At 36.3% G+C, this 13,886-nt stretch overlaps 1 protein-coding gene across 13 annotated transcripts in view; it reads left to right on the top strand.

Annotated features, from left to right (window-relative positions):
- RAP1GDS1 (Rap1 GTPase-GDP dissociation stimulator 1) overlaps window positions 1-13,886 on the top strand; it is a 96,525-nt gene that overhangs the window by 32,735 nt on the left and 49,904 nt on the right. The gene's annotated exons all lie outside the window — the stretch shown is intronic.

Genomic DNA, 13,886 nt, shown 5'->3' with positions numbered 1-13,886 from the left:
AAAGATGGTCCAAATTTGACACCTAGTATGATAACAAAAATAACTTAAGAATGGAACAAGAAGAGTTTGCTTGTTTTTTTTTGTTTGGTTGTGTTTTGTTTTGTTTTGTTTTTTACTGAAAGCTGTGGAATATGTGTCCCTACTCCTAGCAGGCAGAAAGGCATGGTAAATGAAGATGACAGCTTATGAGACTCTTCCAGGTTTATCTTTCTTAGCACTTCACATGGTGGCAGAAGAAAAATCTGTGTACAATTTCAGGTCAAAAAACATGTCAGAATAGCTACAAGTCATGATTAAACTTCCTTTTTTTAAAAATAAAATGATGGTCCTTTGTAAATATCAGTACTCTCAAAAGTATATGCTATAAATAAGTCTTGTTTCTTCCCCATGATGTTATTCTACAAATCACATCATTTTGGTTTTCTTGGTGTAAAATACTTCATGAGTTTTTTCACAATAGGATATAAGTTCCATCCATATCACATCAAAGATGTCATGTGGATAATAACAGTCTTTGCATTTAATGGTAGTGGTGGGTTTTTTTTGTTTCAATTTAATTATTTTGCAAGGAGATGTCAGCCAGGAAATAATAAACTCTATTTTTTAGATCAACCCATTTTTTGAAGATGATGAATCATTTTTATAACAGGTTTATTTATTAGGCATATCCAATTCTTTAATCCAATTTTCAATTGGCTTTGGTATTTCCAATATTTTAAAGTCTAATGCTTAAACTTAAGCAATAAAAAGAAGACGGTATGAATAATGACGATGCACTTAGTGCTTAGTGTAAATAGCAGAGTTTATCATTTTGCCTATGAAGGTTGCATAGCTATGTCACAGCACAAGTTTGGCAGATGCAAAGTAATTTTGACTAATGCACAGCAAACATACCAGTGCTTCCTTGCAACCAGATGACTCTCTTCCATTGCAGTCTGGGGCTTTACTCTTCTTTACAAAATCCTTTCTCTTCTGATCTTGTGGCTGCCAAATCAGATAAACAGATTAGGATTTTGACCTCTCTCTTCTTGGGTAGTTTTACAGAATTTAGCTCTAATCCCTGCCTGGTTTACCATGTTTTTTACATGTAAGTCAGTAATATGAATATAACCCTGATGAACTGCCATGTGATACAGATCTGTACATTTTTTCAGTTGCCCAAGATAGAGGTAGATTTGGATCACTTCACTTAAAGAATACTGAACTAGATTCACAAGAAGCAATAAAGGTTCTTAAATACAAATACCTTCAAACACACTTTGCTTCCCCTACTACACTTTGCCTTTTCTTCTTTCCATTAGCCAGTGAAGATGGTGACTCTTTTTTTGCTATTGCTTGGTATCTGTTTTCTCTCATGATATTTTCTGTGCCTTCTTATCTTCCTGTACCACCTTTCATCGCATTTTTCTCTGCCCAGAAGATAATCATTTTATCCACCACCTATTCATTCTCCTCACAATGATTTTATACATGTAGTGACATTGGTTACCAATGCACAGGTTAGGCAAATCTCAACTCTTAAGTGGAGGTAAGGACAATTAATTTCCAGTGGATATAGAGATCTTCCTCCACTAAAATTCTTAAGTGGGCTGCCCTCAATGGAGGTGCAGTTTCAAATATTTTTTACAGGGTGACCAAAAAAACACAAAAATGTTTAATAATGATCACTTATTGATGACTTGTGTGAACTTTCCATCAAAAAGCTTAAGTAGAAAAGCACTATTGCCCTTTTTTAAATTGCTCAGGACGTTAATTGCACCTTGAATATATATATCTGAAAGACAATTCAGATGATATCCTTCAAAACTGCCTCCTTAGAGAACACAGCAATCTTTTTCTTTTGGCAGAAAAAAAGGGAAGAATTAAGTGCCCCACCTAGAGCCTTGGTAAATTGCTGTAGGATATTTCCAGTCTTACTGGAAAGAACAAAGCAAGCAGTAAGTTGTCCTCCAAAACCGAGAATAAGGTTCCAGCTTTGGGTAATTAAACTGACCTTTCCATTTCTAGGTAATTAATTTTCCAGTTTGACAGTATCCCAAAGGAGAGGATGTATTTTGTGATAAAGATTACCACCCTACAGCTACAAAGTAGAGGAGATTAGGTGCCAATACGCTTATACCTCTGCCTGTGTTCTGTGGAGAAGAGAGTCAGCTTTCTTAGTGATCAACTATGCATCCAAAATTTGCTTCTGATACCTTTGAATGAGGGAAGACATTCTTTGCTAGTCCAAAAAGAGAGTATGAAAAGGCTTGTTTTACAGAAACTATCAAAGTAAAGACATTAAAGAAAGTATGTTTAATGATAATCCAATTTAGGGGGAGGGAAGAGCCAAAATGGCAAAAGCATTTTGTCTAAAATAATTCATTACAAATTAGATGGGTTAGATAGGACAGTTTTTTCAACATCTTGCTAGTAAATTAGGAGCCTATAAATCAGTTGCTTTTCAAGTAAATTAGACAGTTTGATACCAAAGTTTTTCTGAGTTTCCAGAAAACAGGCTTTAGTTCCCAAGATAGTCTGATGATTTTGAAAAAAAAATTCAGAAAGAAGACAGGCTTCTCTTTCGGCATAAATTTGTAAGAACAGCAGCTCGTTCAGAAGACTTCAGAGATTATTAGGTAAATTGCATGTAATGGATTGGTTCAAGAAGTAGTTACAGTATATAATTGTCTTTCTAAACACTTCAGTCTGTGGGATACAGTTGAGCTACTGATATATTGTGATGGTCCTTCTTCCTTTGACCAAGCAGCCAGTGAATGTCCTTTCTCATAGTTCTTATCCATCTAGTTAACTTCTTAATGTGGATTTATTTGTTTATTTATTTGGTACGGTGTGGACCATATGTACAGATTACATATATGATAATATCATATAGATGTGTTACAAACTATACCTCTGTGTATTAATACATCTCTCTCTCTCTCTCAATATATGTATATCAAGCAAACATTTAGGGCTAAATGATCACAAATGTTATACCATTAACAAGAAGTCAATCATTTCACAGGAATGACGTAATTTATATTGGTAGATAGGAGCAGTAACACGTAACCCGTAAACAAAATAAGACAACATGACAGAATGGTTTAAGAGATGACTTCCATACCCTTCAGAGAACATAGTTTAAATGGTTTAGAGTCAAATAGCCATTTTGCCATTTTAAAATGTGATTTTTTTTCATGAAACATTTTTTTTTATACTTTAAATCAATTTCTTTTTAAATAACTTGATTTGCCTGAAATGAGTTGAAACGGGAGAACCAGTGAGCTACAGTGCAAAGACACACTGTTACCAAGTTTCTGCCAGATAAGTCATGTTTGGGTACCTTAAGAATAACCTATTATTAAAGCAGATTTTACAGGACTAGTAGTCTAACCTTTTGTGACTATAAATATATATATATATATATATATATATAAACATACATATATATTTAAGGTAAGGGAATTTACCAGGACTGCTCTGAAGACTGTTCATACTGTACAGGCTGTCCCCAGAGTGCATGGAGTGATGCCACAATGATTGATTCATAGCTAGTCTCTTCTTTTGTGGGTAAAATTAAATAATGTCTAGGTAGATAATGTGGAATATGTTTTACATGGGAAAGTTTCATTACTTATGTTTTCATATAACATTAAAATAGCAATGTTTCCACTGTAGATCCTTCAAAGAAAGGTAAAAGCTGAATAATAATAATTAGAAATCAGATTGTTTATACTAAATTATAGGTTAATTGTAACAGAAATAGTTTTAATAAAATTTTTCAAATAATGATTCTACTTTCCCTTAATATATTCCCATGTGTAGGATAATATTAATGAAATTTGCATTCTGATTATAGTTCAGTAAGTCATCATATTAGAGTAAGAACAGAAAAATAATCCATGCAAGGAATAGAGTTTATTTTAATAAAATTTTATAGGTCTGTGATTTCATTGGGAGTTCACAGTGGTATCTTAAGTCACATAACTTATAGTTATATTCACTAAGACTTAGAAATGTAAATATTATTTTAACTTACATAATATTTACTGTATTTTTAATACACTGATGTGTACACTCCCATCTACCACCAGCCAAAAACCACAGTTAAACCCTGTGTTAGTACAAAATTGTGTTTTTAACAAAGGAAATAAAAATGTATCATTCCCACAAGTTCAGTGTAGAAATACTGCATCTACACAGGAATTTTTCTACACAAGGAACTATTACACTGCTTTTAATTGCTAGCTGCATGCATGCAGCATATGTTGTGGTTGTTGCAGAAACATAAGGTAATTTCCTTAGTCTCCAGCAATACAGTGACAGGTTTGGTTCCGTTTACTTTGCATGCAATCTTTTAACTTTTTCTTATGTTAAATTGTTACAAATTACTTTCTTCCAATATCATATTACGTACCATATAGAAAGGGGTGGCGAAGTTGAGATGAATGTTGTAGCTCTAATTTCTTTTTATGTCATCTGTTGTTTGTCCTTTTTTCTTTTTTTTTTTAACAATCCATTTGTCAACCCACCACTTGTTTGATAATGGTAGTACCTTGGAACATGATACCCCTTGTCTAGCCTTATGTGCTATTCTGCCATTTGTCACACCAACCAAATTAAGGCATATGCATACACACGTACTATACTACACAAGGGTGAGTCGGATAATAATTTCTGATAACTGCCAGTAAATATTTAGCAAGTCAAATTGAAATGTTTTTAGCTACTATTTGTCTGGGGAGACAGCAGTGAAGCCTTTCACATCTGAGACCTGGGTCTGAAAATTCTGCACAGATGGTTTCTTCAGGAGACATTGTTTGGAGAGACATTCCTATTTATGCAGATATTTTAGTTCTTATGTGTCACCAGCGCTTGTGGCTGAGGCCAGTCATATATGGACTATCTAGGAGGCACTGGATAAAACTGAGGGCTATAGGCTTAGAGAGGTAGCGGTGACAGGGGAATAAGAGATAAGCACGTGTTAGAAATGCTTTACAATAGGAAAACATACCTTATTGTGTGAACTTCCTTCAGCATTCCCAGTGAAGTCAACTGGCATAGCTGGGGGCTTTGCACCCATCCTGTCCACCATATTTCTGAAAGCAAAACACAAGTGCTTGATCTCCTTCCACCCAGCAGCATTCATAATTTCTAAACAGCTGAACTTTCTGTATTTTAGATCTCCGAAGGCAGGCTGTGGTGCATGATACATAAGCAGTGTCAGCAGCAGAGAAATAGAGTCAGTCAGCCATGCACTGAATGAATTACTGGCTTCTACCAAATCAGGAGGTGAAATTCATATATCACATGTGTTATCTTTTAAAAACTATATATTAAACAAGTGGCTCCATTGTCTGTCCTGTACAATTTAGATGTATAGACATGGTTTGGTGTGTTACTGTCAGGAAAGAATTTTGCTGACCTGTAAGCAGATAGTTTACAGTAATACAAAGTGCAGAATTATCATAACAATTGGAAAAGACAAAAAAAAAAAAAAGAGGAATTAGTTTGTCAGAGCATTTGATTCTCAGATTCTGCAGCTTTTTTTTTTCAATTCAGCTTAAAAACAACAATGCTAAGATTAACTGTGCATTGCAAAATGTAATTTCATTTTGTGTGTAATATGTTAAAATTCCTTCCATTATAATTTGAAAATGTTTAACAAACAGGGGTTGTTTTCGTCCCCTTCCCACCCCCTCCCCAAATAGGCTAGAGTAATAAACAGTTTGCCTTGTAGCTGCTTTATAATAAAGTCTGTAAAGAAAAAAATGAATTAAAGTCTGCAGAAAAATCCACAGGAGGAAATGAAAGCGAAGAGAGCTCTGGTAGGTGAGTCAATGCATTTCTCTCAGAGAAACATTGTCATGTCATCTCCCTGGGTTCATTGCAAAGCGGGGAGCAAGTTCCCTTCCCTGGGGCTTCAGACTGCCCTCTGACACCACAAAAATATCACATACTCGTCTCAAGCCCAGAGCCATCTGCCTACACGTCTTGGCCATAATAGTGAAAGCTTTATATTTGGTGTGATATTTTTGCTAAATTGCTGTCGTATTTAGCAACTTTGAAATCAAAGGGTATTTTGCATGTTTGTTATTTTGTTTTAATTGCAATTACAGAAGGACATTCTCTGAAAAGTCATTCTTCCCCTACATACAGTGGAACTGAAGATGCAAGGGAGGCATATTTGCTTGCCTGACCGACAGAAATTCTCAGTGCAGATACTGCAGACAAATGACATCTAATGACACCATCTCTAGTGGAATCCTTAGACTTGGTGTATTACTGAATGTTATTACTTTTTGAATAACAAAAAGTAGCTGAGTATTACTACATGCTCATGTTATTTTCTATTTTGGAACCAAGAACTGTTATGAAAAAGAAAACAATTATTTGGTTTCAAGAGTTTTGTTTTAAGAGCACAATGTTACGTGTTTTATTATTATCATAATTCAGACGATGTAGTAATTGGAACTTAAATTGTTTTATGCAGAAAAAAATCTGTGAGACAATGGATACATCTTCATCCATTTATGATTTTATTGGCTCAAATATTTTCAATTTAGGCCTTAACCAATATCAGCCTAAACTAACAAAAAAATGTGGTAGCTGAATTGCAGCTAGGAATCTAGTTTTTTATACATAAAACCTAGGAAAGGTAAAGGTAAACCTAGGAAACGTTACATGCTGGAGAAGAGTATTTTGACAGATTATAAAACTTACATTTCTGGTAAGAAGTAGCAAATGCTCTATTCTCACATCTAAAAAGGGAAGTACAATAGCAAACAATATTGGCCATCGCTGCATATTATTACATAGTGATTTATACCTATGAAGTGCTGTCTCATAAATGTTAAGTCTGTCAAAAAATAGTTATCCTAAGATCCTCAAATAGAGGTCCACAAGAAAGGACTGCCTGGAAAAAGAAAACTAGAAGGAAATATTGTTTTTCTTTTAAACCACAGGCCTTCTGGGACAATTATTGCAGTAACAACAGAAAAATGAAAATGTTATTGCTAGTCCAGTCATGCTGCATTTCAGATACAAGAGGTTATAGCAGACATAAATAACCCAGATTTGACAGATGAGAAATCTGAAAATCGGCTGAGAACATTATTTTTGGCTCTGATATTCTTTCTCAGCATAAGAGGCTGAAAATGCCCACTAATCCCAGCCTTCAGCACCTGGCTCCAAAAAATGCCTGGCGTGTGACTGAAGTGCAAAGGCAAGCACACGCATTTCCAACCATTTTTTACACATGCTGTTTGAGAGGCTGCCTGTGAGTTTGCACGTTGGTGTGTAAAAAAATGCTGAAGCAAAATTATGCCAATAAAGATATGCTTAAGTGAGAGGGCAGGGCCCCATTTTTGAAAAAGGGGTTAGAAATTTTGTAAAGCAGTTACAGTTTAATGAAGAAGGTTTAAAATAACACTTTACCTTAAAGACGTGACTGGCTAAGATGCACAATTTTCTATTTATTGAGTTATGTTGATCACTGATAAGGAACCATCAAATGACACAGGAAAATTTTAGCTTCATGTCTGAAACTGCAAATTTCAGCGTTATTATAAGGCTTCTTTGGTATGTCATTTTTTTCTGCCTTTTTTTTTTTTTTGCCCTCCAACATATTTTAGCTATATACTGTAAGCCCTGTTTTCATTTGTATATACTCACTGTGTCACATCAGAGAAAATAACACAATGTTACAAACTTCCTGAGCAAATGCTAGCAGGTCTTTTCCATCACTTCCTGCTGTTTCAGCTTTCTGGTGTTGAGATCGTGAGCTCAGCCCTCCTACCTAAAGCTTCTGTTCAGGTTTTCTCTTGAAAGTCACCAGTGGGTTTTCTGAAACCCCTTGGATCCCATTTGATGGCATCACAGAGGAGGATGCGTTGGCATCTGCTAAAGAAAATGGTGGATTTCAGCAGAAAGTACTGATTTCTCACTTCCTTCATCAGAGATGAAACTTACCATCCTATGCCCTGAATCTTCTGTAGACACTTGCCTTCAAAGGCATCTAGTTTCCTGTCTTCAATGTTTTGGTGGATTTCCAGTTCTCACAACCATATGTTAACACAGAGGTTATATCTGAGTTGGAAATTCTTGATTTTGTTCTGTTCTTTATAACTGTGACTTCCATATGCTGTCGAATTTAGCTTGTACTCATGCTCTTCCTATAATTGACGTTACTTTTTCCGATCTTCACTGGCCATAGAACAATTCAGAACAATTCCTGTACTGGAGGAAAAAAATCACAGAAGATTCAGAGAGAGTTTTTTTGTAATTGCTAAATTCAGATCTCACCTAAGAAATATTGGCTTAACTGATTTTTTTCAAATGCATTGCCACTGCTGATGCCTTTGATTTATGGAAAAAAAAAAAAGTTATTTTTTCTGTTTACCTACCTTTTTTTCTGTTGTCTTTTTATACATTTATGGCAGTTCAACATACATGCACTTAATTGCAGAGTCAGATAAGTGTCTATCTGCTTAACTTGTAGCACGTCAGAATGCCATGCTATTTCAGAGAAATGTTGTGCCTGTTTAGTACATACAGTATTAAGCAGTGGTCATTTCATGTTTTGTTTCTGTGATTGTCTCACACATTACTATGAAAGTAAAAGACTGGTTACCCTCCCAACCCAAACATAGAAAAAACTGATCTATAGAACCCTTTGTCCTAGCAGAGTTATTCTAAGATACAAAAATTACCTGAAATTACATTCATTCGTTCCCATTGATAGGCATTTTAAGCTGACCTTTTCTGAAGTATAGAGAAAAATCTCTACATTTCAGAGGTTGCTCAGGCAAACTTCACCATAAACAACACCAAACTAACCTTTTGCAGTTTTGAAGTCAAATTTAAGCAGAATAAGAGTAAAATGAGGTGTCTCACTTCACGTACATAGTGACCGAGTGACAATGCTTTCATAATTGTGAACTTTTCCACAGCATTATAGCCTAAAACAAAATAATAACCATCTGTAGGCCCTATTCTGACACTCACATGTAGGATTAGCTTTTGGCTACTGTCATTTCACATAAATAAAAAAGAGCACTCAGCACCCCCACAGATTTAATGCTCATTACTGCCGAGTGAGCTGCAACAACACAAGCCTGTGGACAAGCACAGCAAGACAGCGTAGTGCAAGCAAGTAGGCAAGCAATGATACCAATTAATCAGTGGCCTATTAATAAGTAGTGGAGTCAAGTTGAACGTTAAATTTCCTTGCTCTCTAACTTCTCTTTGATCTTTATCATTGCCCTTTCTTCTTAGCAGCAGTCTCCTTTCCAGGTGGATTTCTGAGCCTCCTGAGGTCTGCCCTCCATATTCCTAGCATCTGTCAACCATGAGTGGTCTTGGAGGAGGCAGCCACCCACGGGTGCCTATTGTGTCTGAGCAGAGCAGCCCTGCCTGCCGGTTAGTCCTGATGTCTAACACTGGCCTAGCCTGAACACTCAAACGGGCAGTGGTAACTTACGAAAAGGAAATATGCAGATGAAAGCTAGAATGCCCTCCTCCAAAAAGGCAAGAACAAAACCATATTATTGCTAATCGTCTACTGCTATCTATAGTTGTCTACTGAGATGACAGTATTCTTTGGGAAGATGATGGCCTTAGCCCGTGACAAAGATTTTACTACTTTGTTGCTCCTGCTTTGTCTTGGAAACTGCTAAAATACTAAGAGTAGCACTGAGCTACCTTAGCTCAGTGTAGCACCTTCAACAGCTCCTGTTCTGTGCATATTGGAGACACGAAGTGGTGCCTGTTTAGCAGCTGCTACGTCTTGATCCAGCATCTTTGAATTCAGTGGTGCAGGGATAATTCATTTAATCTGTCTACTCAAACAAGAGAGGGAGAGGGAACAGGAACGGAAAAGTTGAGACTAAGTGGATGAGTGACAAGGAATAAAGTAGTACATATTTTTTAAATGAAGGAAGGAAATGGGAGAAGGGTAGGACAGATTTAAAGATACAAATTTTGAAAGAAAACCAACAAACTAAATGTACCTAGGTACCTAGGCAGTGATGGATGCCATATCTTCTTAATTCCCATTGCCTTCTGCAACAGCTGCTCACACTCAAAATCTCTATTGATTTAGCTCAGTTACTGAAGCACAAATGTTTAGAGCGCAGAGTAAAATTAGTAAAAGGAATATAAAGAAAGGTCCTGATTCTGCCAATATTTCCATGTATTCATACTTTGAAGGACATAAATTCATATGTGCTGTTAGTCCCACTGAGTTCAAGAACTATACTTGTATAAAGTTATGTAGATGTTCAGATCTAAAATGTGTGTAGCCTGTTCTTGCAACTCCTTTGTTACGTGTCACCATCAGTCTTGATTTCTGTGTGACAGTAGGTGTCAAGGAAAGCATTCTTTCTTCAAAGGTGTATTTCTGGTTTATTTCTTTAGTACACCATCTTTGGTATCCTATAAACCTGGTTTTCTTGATGAGGATTATAATGTAATAAAATGTAAAGCAAAAGGCATAACACAAGTGTTTAGCATTTACAGTTGAATTATACTTTACATTTAGATTAGCAAAAAATAATATAACATTTAACATAATTTGGAATATTTGGCATGACAACAATAATTTTGATTGGCTTGTAAGCATAAAATCCGAGTCTTACGCTCACATAGGTGGTGATAGTAGATTACAGAGGAAGAAATTTTTGACAGGAACATTTTCGTAAATGAAATGAGTTTTGATGAGAAAATGAAGATAGTACTTAAAACCCTGAGGAAGGTGTTATATTCTGCTGCCAAAGGGAAGGCTTAGAGAGGATGGAAACCATCTTAGTACAGATGCTGTTGCTACTGGCTAAAACATTCCTTTGCTATACCTTACACCGTGCTATTCCTTTGTAATAACTTACACCTCATCCCTCAGAAAGTAACATTACCAAGAAAATGCATGTTAATTATTTTTCTCTCTTTTGCCAGTATAGTTACATCAGCAATAGGGTTTTGCAGGCAAGAAACTGTTGAACTGAAAAGACCACGTCTTAGACCAGCATGCTCACACAAGCAAGAATTTCTAGTCTGCCTCGGATGCAGATAATCTCTTGTAGCAGAGGTACAAATCTAATTGGGCCAGCTCAGCCAATTAAGCTCATTGCAGTCCATTAGGTTTACTTGAGAAGACTGGTAGTCAAATGCCTTTCTGGAAGTTGGGGATTCTGATGGATATTTTGTAAGAGGGATTTTTGTCTCAAATACTGCGTTATAAAGCATTCTTTCTTCTTGCTACAGATGCTTGCTGCATCTTAGCTCATGAAACTGCTGCATTTTTGTGGCAGTGTTTACACATAATGCAGAAATGTTTCATCATAAGTGCTGTATATTATATCTTATTACAGTATATCTATTTAATTGGAACATACTAAATCAAGGTGACTGCTTTTTATTGGACTATCTCCCAGTAAACTGGCCTAGCCTAATGATACTGGATAGTAATCACTGCTGCCTAGTGGGGTTATATTTTACATAAATTCCTCTTAATAGTGATACATTTAGTTAGTGCCAAATACTTAAATGATGTTTATCCAAGTGTTAAATTCCAAGGACTATTTGTTGAATATACAATGTGCCAAATAAAGATTAAGTATTATATGTTCCTTCTTCTCAGGAGGCCTCAGTGAACAGTAGTTCCAGATAATAGAATATAAAAATTTCTTTTTAGATTGTATTTTTGAAATGTAATGCAGAAGAAAAGGCCTGTTCTTAAAAAAAAAAAAAAAAACTATTTATAGAGAGCATGTAATTCTCAATTTTAGGTCTGAAATTTCTTAGCTTTGGCCCAATCCCTTGTGACTTACAAACATGATCTTTTTTAGATTAGGTTTTCCCTTAAACTGCTTTGGCAGCAAATCTTTTTAAAAACATCAATAGCTAAGAAAAAATATTTTGTATGTAGACATAGTCTCTCAGATAGCACTGGGCAGAATTTTACGATAGGCATTTGAGCTTGCTTGAGAGCACTCTTAAGAGATTGCTTACAAGGAATATGAAACATTTCCTGAATATAGAATATGCAACTTTCAAATCTGATCGTATTTTTAAATTGAAATCTCTTACACAGATTGAAAAACTAAAACATGAGGATACTTAAGGTTGTACCTAAGGTCCTGTAATAAATCCAGTTGGTACAAGCAATGGAGGAGGCAAATTGAAACACGTGCACAAGCTGAGTATAAAACATGAAGGTGCCCGCGGATGACGTGTGTACTTGGATGCCAGACAGTGAACTAGGCAGCTCAGGCACTAATTATCAAACTCTTTAAGCAACTGGGCTACCAAAGTGGTTACCTCCTGCAGAGGGTCAATCAGAAATGTGGACAGGGGGAACTAGCAGCTCATACAAATCCACCAAACTAAGTGTCAGGGCAATAAACTAGGTCCAGCTCAGGAAAACAGACTCCTAGCCGCCTAACCTTAATATTCTGCTTTGTGCTGCTAAGCATCCATGGCAGTATTCATGTGTCTGTTTCTTTACAGAACACAAAACTGGCATGTGTGTTTATTAAATTTCTTCACCGGTACCTGCAACAGGCTATTCAAGTCCTGAGTCTCATCCTGCAATTCACTTTTATTCTTTGGATACAGCTTTTGGAGAATTTAATCAGTGGGAATCATGCAGCTAGCTGGTTGGTGAATCTGTCTCTCCATCTGTCCTTCCGTCCTTGTTAGAGCTGAGATTTTAATTACAAACATCTGTGCGCTATCTCTGTTTCTTCATTAAAAATAGGAGCTGAAGTTGCCCTGTAGCTGCTGGCAGTGACAGAACAGAGCAAACACCATGCTGAAAACATTCACACAGCTAAGGGAGAATCTTCCCTCCCTCCTAGGGGTCTAGTTTGAAGGATACATGAGCAAGCAGATTATATTTGTGGGGAATTCCCTATGTGGGGAGGAGTGTGCCAACAGAAGATGTATTTATACATTTAATTCTCTCTCTTTTCTTTTTCTGTAAAAACAAATCTTGGTAATTGGAATGGTCTTTTTGGCTAAGGTATGTTAAACAAAAACCTCCTTTCTCTGTGGTGTATGTCTTGTTGCATGAGATCACATTATTTGTTTTACTGAGGTTCTTTACAACCCACTATTTGTGTGCTTTTAGTCAGACTAAAATCTCCATTTTGTGGTTTGGAAAAAAACAGCAGTAGGATGCAGAGAGACAGACAGTGCTTCCTGCGAGAGGCAGTATATGGTATATGATGCGAGCATCGTACGTGAACTTTTTTTTTCTTTTTTTTTTTGCTGTGGTAGATAAGAGAATGCACCAGTTAGAAAGATATCCCTTGCTCCCTTCGTTCTTTTCCCTCCTGTCTTTTGAGGGAACAGATGGAAGGTTCCTTTCATGATATACGTGGTTCATCATTATTTATTCATGTGTTCATCCTCCTCTTTCTGATGAGTACATGTGGGAGGGACGTTATAAAGCCAAGGTAATTTTCTGCAGTGGTTTCTGAAGGTTTATAAAACATCTTTGCAGCTAGAAATACATACATTTTTCAAAAGACTAACATGGTTGGCTTAATAAAGAGGACGCTCATGGAGCTGCTTATTTACAATTCTGTGGTGTGCCTCATTTCTCATGTAAAGCTCCACAACAAGGGAATTATTGCAGTGCTAGCCTTCGCTAATATTGGGTTATTTAAAACTCTTTTTCTTCTGGAATAAGAAATTGTTTGCACCAACAAAACATCTAATAGTGTAACTTAAACTCCTTGTTCAAAGAGCGCAGGAACTGTGCACCAATATTTTTCTTCTGCTAGCAAGTAGTGGCAATTCTGACAGGTATGCCTTTCCCTTCCCTTTCCACTCCCTGCCTTCTCTTTCACCTGAAGATGGAGGAAATGATGCAGAGATGAGAAAAGAGTGAGATAGAGAGGAGT

The sequence above is a fragment of the Anser brachyrhynchus genome, assembly GCF_964034855.1.
Source record: "Anser brachyrhynchus genome assembly, chromosome: 4".
NCBI classification, from domain to species: Eukaryota; Metazoa; Chordata; class Aves; order Anseriformes; family Anatidae; genus Anser; species Anser brachyrhynchus.
Note: the sequence above shows the minus strand (reverse complement) of the source record. Positions and strands in the feature narration are given on the sequence as shown.